This window comes from Arachis ipaensis, chromosome B7, assembly GCF_059453495.1.
Source record: "Arachis ipaensis isolate K30076 ecotype BB chromosome B7, ASM5945349v1, whole genome shotgun sequence".
Lineage (NCBI taxonomy): Eukaryota > Viridiplantae > Streptophyta > Magnoliopsida > Fabales > Fabaceae > Arachis > Arachis ipaensis.
In genome coordinates, this window is record NC_142442.1 from 75,169,866 (window position 1) to 75,181,188 (window position 11,323).

The 11,323-nt window shown below is 36.7% G+C and overlaps 1 non-coding gene across 1 annotated transcript; it reads right to left on the bottom strand.

Annotated features, from left to right (window-relative positions):
- Positions 1–10,642: 10,642 nt before the first annotated feature.
- Positions 10,643–10,750, bottom strand: LOC148553018 (small nucleolar RNA R71). The gene has a single exon (XR_015893043.1). It is a non-coding gene; the product is annotated as a small nucleolar RNA R71 (small nucleolar RNA).
- Between the last annotated feature and the right edge of the window lie 573 nt (positions 10,751–11,323).

Below are 11,323 nucleotides of genomic sequence, written 5' to 3' on the forward strand. Positions count from 1 at the left end.
ATCAAAGCATGAAATTAACCTAGATCTAAGAGATCCTAATCTAGATCTAACCTAATCCTAATTCTAGAGAGAGGTGAGAGCTTCTCTCTCTAGAAACTAACATTCCCTCCAAAACTTAAACTAAACTAAAACTAGTTGACTAGGTCCTTGATCCCTCTTCATTCCTTGGGTTAAATAGCATCAGAAATGAGTTAGATTTGAGCCTGGGAAGCCCAGAAATCACCCCCAGCGGATTGCCTTTAAGTGAGTCACGTGCGAGCACCGACGCGTATGCGTACGTCACGCGTGCGCGTCGCTTGAAAAATTTCCATCCACGCGTACACGTCATGTACGCGTACGCGTCGCCATGCGACCTCACAATCCTTGCGTGCGCGTCTGCTGCGCGTGCGCATCATTGATCTCATCCCAAATCCTTGCTTTTCCATGATTTCTCCATTTTGCATGATTTTCTCTCCATTATTTTGATCCATTCCTAGCCTTTTCAACCTGAAATCACTAACAGACACATCAAGGAATCTAGTGGAATCAAAGGTGAATCAAAATTGGCAATTAAGTGCCTAAAAAGTATGTTCTCACACTTAAGCACAAATTAGGAGACAATCATGAAACCATGCTATTTCCTTGGATAAATGTGGTTAAATTGTCATAAAATCCCCTAAATTAAGCACAAGATAAACCCTAAAAATGGGGTTTATCAACCTCCCCACACTTAAACCATAGCAAGTCCTCATGCTAAATCAAGAAGGAAACAAAGGGTATCAACATTTATTCAATGTGAACTAACTAAATGCAATCTACCTAAATGCAACTATCTAAATGAATGCAACTACTTGGTCAAAATAAATCAATTCCTAAAAAAGCATATATAAGCACAAGGACTAAGGTATTAACAACCATGCCAAACCACAATTGAATTGAGTTAGTAAAGAGTTTACAAACTTTCAAGAAAAGTGATGATCATAGGTGAAAACATGTAATTGAGCAATCAAACCCTCACCGGATGTGTTTGCACTCTATTCGCTCAAGTGTATAGGGTTGATCCTCTCAATTCTCTCCTAATCATGCTTTTCAAGATTTGCTCTTCTTCTAACAATCAACAATTATTTCATGCATGCATATAATTATCATGAGGTCTTTTCATAGGTTGTAATGGGGCTAAGGTCAAGGTAGGATGCATATTTGGTCAAGTGGACTTGAAATTTGAATCTTTGATAAGCTTAAACTTCCCACCTAACCTATGACATCCTATACAACTTCAAAGCTAACCTAACTACCCATTTTTCACTTTTCACATACTCATGCATTTCCTTTTCTTGATCACAACTCATATGCATTGATTGTTATTGCTTCACTTTGGGGCATTTTGTCCCCTTTTTATTTCTTTCTTTTTTTCTTTTTCTTTCTTTTTTTATTTTTTTTCTTTTCATATATATTTTTTTTCTTTTTATTTTCTTCTCATTTTTTTTTGCAAAAAGGGATATACAAAAGTATCAATGCATATAGTTTACATTTAATTAACACATGAGCATGTACCCATTTCCAATATTTTTAACAAAAATACAAAGTTACCCTTTTCTCAACTAATGTCCCAAGTTTTCCCGCACTTGAATGACACACACACTAGCCTAAGCTAATCAAAGATCCAAATAAGGACATTTATTATTTTCCACTTTAAGGCTTGTAATGTGCTAAAATTAAGAACAAAGTGGGTTAATCGTAGGCTCAAAGTTGGCTAACAAAGGAAGATAAAATGTCAGGCTTTTTGGATAAGTGAGCTAAATGAAATGATGTCCTCAATCATATAAATGCATGTCTACACAAAAAAATGGATATAAAGAATCAAACAAATCAAAGATTACAATCATAGAAAGAGAGTAATGCACACAAGAAGGAAAATAAGTGGTTATAAGATGTAACCACACCATTAGGCTCAAAACTCACAAGCTTGTGTTCTTAGCTCAAAAATTATGTTCCACAATATATAATTCAAGCAAGTTCAATGAAAGATTTTTACTCAAATCAATTGAGATGCCCTATAGATAAATTTCTCGAAAAATTTCATTATTTTAACTAAGCTTATTATGTATATATATGCAAAATTACGAAAATGAAACTAAAAATCCTAAAAGACCTAAAAATGAAATCCAAGAGTGTTGGGATTAGAAACTTGTCACCCAAAAATGCCAACTGGTCGGACGACCTCCCCACACTTAAAAGTTTGCACCGTCCTCGGTGCATTCTGAGATGAGCAAGGGGGTACGGTGACTTTTCGAGTTGCTACCTTCAGCCGGTAGGTCAACCAGTGCTGCGTGTTCTTCCATTTTTTGCTTGTGCTTATGGTGCCTCATTCGTGAAAAACAAAAAATAACACCATACGATGAGAAAATACAAAGCAAGGAAACATAAATTGTTGGAATGAGGTAAATCACTAGAATTAAGTAAGTGAATTAGTGTGTGACGTTAAGAAAGACGAGGTATGTGAATTCTAAATTAGGCGCCCTTTAGAACACACACACTATCATAGAGGTTATGTCACAATTACACAAAGAAGGACATGTACTTTACTCATTCTAGTGTGCTCGAAATACTTTAAATAAGCTTGTAAGTTGAGACAAGCTATAAAGAAGCTCAAAAGTATTCAAGCCAAACACATATGGATGCATATGATCAAGAAATACAATGCATTAAGGTAAATGCACAACATCTATCAAGATATTTCCTAATCAAGGAAAAGAATTCAAATTACATGGTGGCCAAATCATGCAATTCTAAAAAGATTTAGCATGCTTGAAGGCAATGTCATTCACTTGGTATTCAAAAACATTAAGCATTAGAAGTTCAAAACCAAGTATCAAAATATAACCTCAATAATAAAATCCAACAACGAATAACAACAATGATTATGCTAAAATAGCATTCAATTAGTAATAAGCAGGACTATATAGTAAACAAAATCAATAATCCAACACTTATCATGAAAAATTAAACAAAAATTAAACCATCAAATGGCTAACTAACTAAACTAACTAATGGTTGATGGTGTATGGTAGTGTTGGATGAGGTATAGGAGAAGGGAAGAAGAAAGGAGAAGAGAGGAAATGGAAAGATGATGAGAAAAGAAGGTGGATAAAATAAGGGCATCCACACGTACGCGGGCATCACGCGTACGCGTGGGAATGGTGCAGTGGAAGCGACGCGTACGCGTCGTGTACGCGTACGCGTGAGTAGCTTTGTGCCAAAGGCACAATGTTCATGCGATGCAGGCACAACTCTCGGAAAAATGGCTTGGAATGTGAAATTTTGTATCCACGCGTACGCGTGCATCATGCGTGTGGGTGGATTGGCCGAAAAGCCTGGGGCACGCGTGCGCGTGGGTCGATGCTCTGTTTTTCAAAATTTTTTCATGTTTTTGCACCAAACTAAGCATTCTAAACCTCCAAACAGCTACCAAAACACCATAAAATCTTATTTAACATATTAAACTACCAACTAAACTCAAATAATCAATCAAAACATGAAATTAGACTAATTACCACTATATACAAAAGAGAAAAAAATGAAAAGATTTTACCATGGTGGGGTGTTTTCCACCTAGCACTTTTGTTTATTGTCCTTAAGTTGGACTTATGGGGAGCCCTCTCAAGGTGGCTTGTGCTTAAATTCTTCTTGGAACTCCTACCAATGCTTGGTTCTCAATTGTGTCCCAAGATTTTTCATGAGTTGCACCAAGTCTTGATGGAGTTTTTCACAAGTTTGGGGCTCCCAAAGTCGATCCTCTTCTTGTAATCCGAGATCCCACACTTTATTTTCACACCCGTCTTGAAGTTGGTCAATATTAGTCCATCCGGGTGGCAACCAAGATGAATTCTCAATGAAGTGCCCAAACATCCTTCTAGACCCAAGCACTCTAGTTCTACACCAACCTTTGCAATTAAGCCTTGAGCATGTAACCATCATGAACTTAGAGCGATGTTTCCAACCACTACACATCTCTGTCCTACTCTTAACTCCACAAAGAGCTCTAAGTTGACCATTGTTTTCAATCAAACCATATTCAAGTGGGAAAGTAAAGCTTAGGGATAAGAGTTGTACCCACTTTAATGTTGTGTAGGATGGTGACTTAGGAAGGGGTGGTCCCAATGATCTTGCAAGTGCCACTCCTTTGTGCTCTTCTTTGATTACCTCCACCTCTTGCTCAACTTTACTTAAATCTTCAACCACTTCTTCCTCTTCTCTAACAATAATAGCTTCCTCCAATTGTTCCAACGCAAAGCAACATTCCTCATCTTCCACCAGAGTTTCTAATCTCTCCTTCATGCTATGCTCTTCATTGGATTCTTCGCATGTAGCCATGGGAGTTCCTTGAATATTCAAACATTGGGATGCTAACCAGTTTACCACCTCATCCAAGGCGGTCATGAATTATTGTACATTCCTTTTCATCTCCTCTTGTCCTTGAACAAGAACATCAAGGATTTCATCCATTGGAGGTTGGGGTGGATGGAAAGGTTCATCATTTTGGAGGAAGGACTCATAGTAGGAAGGTAGTTCCTCTTGGTAAGGGTGTGGCGATTTAACACTCTCTACTTTTTCTGCTTGTTACACAACACGCTCCATGGTTGCTTGAAATTGATCCAATGCTTCCTTGAGACCATCCCTTGATTCTTGTTCCACTTGGATAACATGATTAGGATCATATGGCTCTTGGATCGATGGACATGCATATTCTTCCATGGGAGGTTGTGGTGGAAAGTAGTATTCATCTTGTGGTTGAAAATTCTCATACATTGGAGGTGGTTCATCTTGGTAGTAATATGGAGGGGGTGGTTCTTGAAATTGTTGAGGTTGGAATGGTGGTGGTTCCATGTATGGTTCATACGGCTCATATGGTTGTTGGTATGGTGGATATAGATTAGGGTTATATGAAGGTGGTTGGTGAAAAGGGGCTTGTGAGTATGGTTGGGGTTTATGTTGAGGGTATGACTCATAGGTATATGGTGGTGGTTCTTGAAAGTCACAAGGGGATTCACCATAGCTATTTGATTGGTATGCATCATAGAATGGCTCTTGTTCATAGTGTATTGGTGGAGGTTGTTTCCATGAAGATTGATCATATGCATATGGCTCCTCCTACCTTTGATTGTCCCATTCTTGATACACATCCTCATTGTAGCTTCCATTTCCTACAACATAGTGAGAACCAAACTCATAGCCAAAGTGAGAATTCATAATGAAAAGAAAAAATAAGAAACAAAAGCTAGTAAGAAATAATGAAACAAAGTCCTAAAACTAGCAAAAACTAACAAGCAATCCAAAAATCTAGCTATTCACAATATTCACATATATACAATAACCAATAACATAACACCATTGCAAATTTCCCGGCAACGACGCCATTTTGATGAACGGATTTATGACGGTTTAGAATTTCACAAATGAAACTTTGTTTCAAGTATAGTTTCTAAACCAACAAATAATCCTTTCATACAAACATTTGGTTGTCACAAGTAACAAACCCCTAAAATAATAACCGAAGTATTCAAACCTCGGGTCGTTCTCCCTAGGAATTGCAATAAAGTGTCCTTGTTATTGGTTAGAGGTGTATTTTGGGGTTTTTGAATTAAGAGACAAGAAATGTAAATGGAAAAAGAAATAAACTAACAACTAGAAAAGCTCTTGGCAAGGTATGAGAACTAGAAGTCCTATCCTAGTTATCTTCCTCAATTGTGACCACAATTGTCCATTGCTCCCACTTAGTTAACCTCTAACCAAGGAGGAAAGTCAAGTGGATAGATCAACTTGATTCCACAAGTCCTAACCAAATCCTAAAGGAAAGACTAGCTTTAGTGGCATTCAAGTCAATTAGCAACTTCTAATTATCAATCAACAAAGAAATTAGATAACTCAAGAGTCACCAATCACTCTATCAAAGCCAAGAGGAGAAAAATCTATACTAAAGTCCAACCAAGCATTTTGTCAAACACTTGGAAGGCATCTACACTACTCAATTGCAAGGAATTAACAACAATAAAGCAAATCAACAATAAAGGAAATCAAAACATAAATTGCATTAAAATGAAAATGGAAGAACAAAAGTGCATCAACATAAAAGTAAAGAATTACAAGAATTAAATGCTAAACTAGAGATAGGAAAGGTAGAAGAAGAAGAAATTGCAAAGGAATAGTAAATCAAAGCATGAAATTAACCTAGATCTAAGAGATCCTAATCTAGATCTAACCTAATCCTAATTCTAGAGAGAGGTGAGAGCTTCTCTCTCTAGAAACTAACTTCCCCTCCAAAACTTAAACTAAACTAAAAATAGTTGACTAGGTCCTTGATCCTTCTTCATTCCTTGGGTTAAATAGCATCAGAAATGAGTTGGATTTGAGCCTGGAAAGCCCAGAAATCGCCCCCAGCGGATTCCCTTTAAGTGAGTCACGTGTGAGCACCGACGCGTACACGTACATCACACGTGCGTGTCGCTTGACAAATTTCCATCCTCGCGTACGCATCATGTACGCGTACGCGTCGCCATGCGACCTCACAATCCACGCGTGTGCGTCTGCTGTGCGTGGGTGATGAGCGGATAATTTATACGCTTTTTGGCATTGTTTTTAGTATGTTTTAGTAGGATCTAGTTACTTTTAGGGATGTTTTCATTAGTTTTTATGTTAAATTCACATTTCTGGACTTTACTATGAGTTTGTGTATTTTTCTATGATTTCAGGTATTTTCTGGCTTAAATTGAGGGACTTGAGCAAAAATCAGATTCAGAGGTTGAAGAAGGACTGCTGATGCTGTTGGATTCTGACCTCCCTGTACTCAAAGTGGATTTTCTGGATCTACAGAACTCAAAATGGCGCGCTTCCAATTTCGTTGGAAAGTACACATCCAGGGCTTTCCAGAAATGTATAATAGTCCATACTTTGGCCGAGTTTAGATGACGTAAAAGGGCGTTGAACGCCAGTTCTACGCTGCTGTCTGGAGTTAAACGCCAGAAACAAGTCACAAACCAGAGTTGAACGCCAGAAATACGTTACAACCTGGCGTTCAACTCCAGAAAGAGCATCTGCACGTGTAACATTCAAGCTCAGCCCAAGCACACACCAAGTGGGCCCCGGAAGTGGATTTATACATCAATTACTTACTTCTGTAAACCCTAGTAACTAGTTTAGTATAAATAGAACTTTTTACTATTGTATTAGAGATCCTGAGTTTTATCTTCGAATCATAGTAGTCTTGGTTACTCCGGTTCCCCTCTGGGGCCGAGGCCAATGAACTCCATTATCACTTATGTATTTTTAACGGTAGAGTTTCTGCACTCCATAGATTAAGGTGTGGAGCTCTGCTGTTCCTCAAAGATTAATGCAAAGTACTACTGTTTTCTATTCAATTCAACTTATTCCGCTTCTAAGATATTCATTCGCACTTCAACCTGAATGTGATGAACGTGACAATCATCATCATTCCCTATGAACGCGTGCCTGACAACCACTTCCGTTCTACCTTAGATTGAATGAGTATCTCTTAGATCTCTTAATCAGAATCTTCGTGGTGTAAGCTAGAATGATGGCGGCATTCAAGAGAATTCGGAAAGTCTAAACATTGTCTGTGGAATTCCGAGTAGGATTCAATGATTGAATGACTGTGACGAGCTTCAAACTCGCGAGTGCTGGGCGTAGTGACAGACGCAAAAGGAGGGTGAATCCTATTCCAGCATGATCGGGAACCTCAGATGATTAGCCGTGCCGTGACAGGGCATCTTGGACCATGTTCACAAGAGGAGGGGCTGTAGCCACTGACAACAGTGATGCCCTTGCATAAAGCCAGCCATGGAAAGGAGTAAGACTGATTGGATGAAGACAGCAGGAAAGTAGAGGTTCAGAGGAACGAAAGCATCTCTATGCGCTTATCTGAAATTCTCACCAATGATCTACATAAGTATTTCTATCCTTATTTTATTATTAATTTCGAAAACTCCATAACCATTTTATATCCGCCTGATTGAGATTTACAAGGTGACCATAGCTTGCTTCATACCAACAATCTCCGTGGGATTCGACCCTTACTCACGTAAGGTATTACTTGGACGACCCAGTGCACTTGCTGGTTAGTTATGCGAAGTTGTGAAGATATGTTTAGACCATGGTTCTGTGCATCCGTTTTTGGTGCCATCGCCAGGGAATTAATTTCGAACAATAATTCACAACCTGAGTAACAATTTCGCATACCAAGTTTTTGGCGCCGTTGCCGGGGATTGTTCGAGTTTGGACAACTGACGGTTCATCTTGTTGCTCAGATTGGGTAACTTTCTTTTCGTTTTCTTTTCAAAAAGTTTTCAAAAATTTTTTTTTTCAAAAATCTTTCAAAAATTTCTCCTTTGTTTTCGAAAAAGTTTTAAAAAAAAAAAAATGTTTTCAAAAATATTTTTTCTTCAGAATTTTTAAGAATGAATTCTAGTGTTTCATGAAGCATGTTGAAGCCTGGCTGGCTGTAAAGCCATGTCTCAATTCTTTTGGACTCAAGAGAAGAGCTTCTTTATCTTTCTTGGCAAATTGGCTGCTGAATGTAAAGTTCTACTAAAGCTTGACTGGCTATTAAGCCATGTCTAACCCTCAGATTGGAGCTTTAGACTAACATGGCAAGATTCCTGGAATTCATATTAAAAATTTTGGAATCCTTATTTTTCTTTTTCAAAATGATTTTCGAAAAAAATTAAAAGAAAATACAAAAAAAAATTTAGAAAATCATAAAAATTAAAAAAAAATATTTTTTGTGTTTCTTGTTTGAGTCTTGAGTCATGTTATAAGTTTGGTGTCAATTGCATGTTCATCTTGCATTTTTCGAAAATTCATGCATTCATAGTGTTCTTCATGATCTTCAAGTTGTTCTTGGTAAGTCTTCTTGTTTGATCTTGATGTTTTCTTGTTTTGTGTTGTATGGTGTTTTTCATATGCATTCTTGCATTCATAGAGTCTAAACATGAAAGATTTCTAAGTTTGGTGTCTTGCATATTTTCTTTGCATAAAAATTTTTTTTCAAAAATATGTTCTTGATGTTCATCATGATCTTCATAGTGTTCTTGGTGTTCATCTTGACATTCATAGCATTCTTGCATGCATTCATTGTTTTGATCCATAACTTTCATGCATTGCATCATTTTTCTTGTTTTTCTCTCTCATCATAAAAATTCAAAAATCAAAAAAATATCTTTCCCTTTTTCTCTCTTAAAATTTCGAAAATTAGATTTGACTTTTTCAAAAATTTTTAAAATCTAGTTGTTTTTATGAGTCAAATCAAATTTTCAATTTAAAAATCTAATATTTTTCAAAATCTTTTTCAAAAATCAAATCTTTTTCATTTTTTTTAGTTAATTTCGAAAATTTCAAAAATATTTTTCAAAAATCTTTTTCTTAATTTTACATCATATTTTCGAAAATAACATCATCAATTAATGTTTTGATTCAAAAATTTCAAGTTTGTTACTTGCTTGTTAAGAAAGATTCAAACTTTGAGTTCTAGAATCATATCTTGTGATTTCATGCGAATCAAGTCATTAATTGTGATTTTTAAAAAAAATCAAATCTTTTTCAAAACTAATTTCAATCATATCTTTTCAAAAATATCTTCTTATCTTATCTTTTTCAAAAAATTTTGATTTCAAAATATCTTTTCTAACTTCCTAACTTCTTATCTTTTCAAAATTTGTTTCAACTAACTAACTAATTTTTTGTTTGTTTCTTACCTTTTTCAAAACTACCTAACTAACTCTCTCTCTCTAATTTTCGAAAATATCTTCCCTCTTTTTCAAAATTTCTTTTTAATTAACCAATTATTTTAATTTTTGATAGTAATTTTCGAAAATTACTAACTCTTTTTCAAAAATTATTTTCGAAATTTTCCCTCTCTCTCTTATTCTATTTATTTATTCATCTACTAACATCTCCTCACCTCACATCTCTGATCTCCTCACCCTTGTGTTTCTTTCTTTACATTACATTATTTGTCCCCATCCCTTCTTCCACTTACATAAGGACCTCTAAACTGTGGTATAAAGGATCCCTGTTATTATTATTATTATTTTTTCTGTGCCCTCTTCTTTGTCATATGAGCAGGAGCAAGGACAAGAATATTCTTGTTGAAGCAGATCTAGAACCTGAAAGGACTCTGAAGAGGAAACTAAGAGAAGCTAAATTACAACAATCCAGAGAGAACCTTTCAGAAATTTTCGAACAAGAAGAGGAGATGGTAGTTGAAAATAATAATAATGCAAGGAGGATGCTTGGTGACTTTACTGCACCTAATTCCAATTTACATGGAAGAAGCATCTCCATCCCTACCATTGGAGCAAACAATTTTGAGCTGAAACCTAAGCTAGTTTCTCTGATGCAACAAAACTGCAAGTTTCATGGACTTCCATCTGAAGATCCTTTTCAGTTCTTAACTAAATTCTTACAGATCTGTGATACTGTTAAGACTAATGGAGTAGATCCTGAAGTCTACAGGCTCATGCTTTTCCCTTTTGCTGTAAGAGACAGAGCTAGAGTATGGTTGGACTCTCAACCTAAGGATAGCCTGAACTCTTGGGATAAGCTGGTCAAGGCTTTCTTAGCCAAGTTCTTTCCTCCTCAAAAGCTGAGTAAGCTTAGAGTGGATGTTCAGACCTTCAGATAGAAAGAAGGTGAATCCCTCTATGAAGCTTGGGAGAGATACAAAGGACTGACCAAAAAGTGTCCTTCTGACATGCTTTCAGAATGGACCATCCTGGATATATTCTATGATGGTCTGTCTGAATTAGCTAAGATGTCATTGGATACCTCTGCAGGTGGATCCATTCACCTAAAGAAAACGCCTGCAGAAGCTCAAGAACTCATTGACATGGTTGCTAATAACCAGTTCATGTACACTTCTGAGAGGAATCCTGTGAGTAATGGGACGCCTCAGAAGAAGGGAGTTCTTGAAGTTGATACTCTGAATGCCATATTGGCTCAGAGCAAAATATTGACTCAGCAAGTCAATATGATTTCTCAGAGTCTGAATGGAATGCAAGCTGCATCCAACAGTACTCAAGAGGCTTCTTATGAAGAAGAAGCTTATGATCCTGAGAACCCTGCAATAGCAGAGGTAAATTACACGGGTGAACCATATGGAAACACCTATAATCCATCATGGAGAAATCATCCAAATCTCTCATGGAAGGATCAAAGGCCTCAACAAGGCTTTAATAATGGTGGAAGAAACAGGTTTAACAATAATAAACCTTTTCCATCATCCACTCAGTAACAAATAGAGAACTCTGAACAAAATACCTCTAATTTAGCA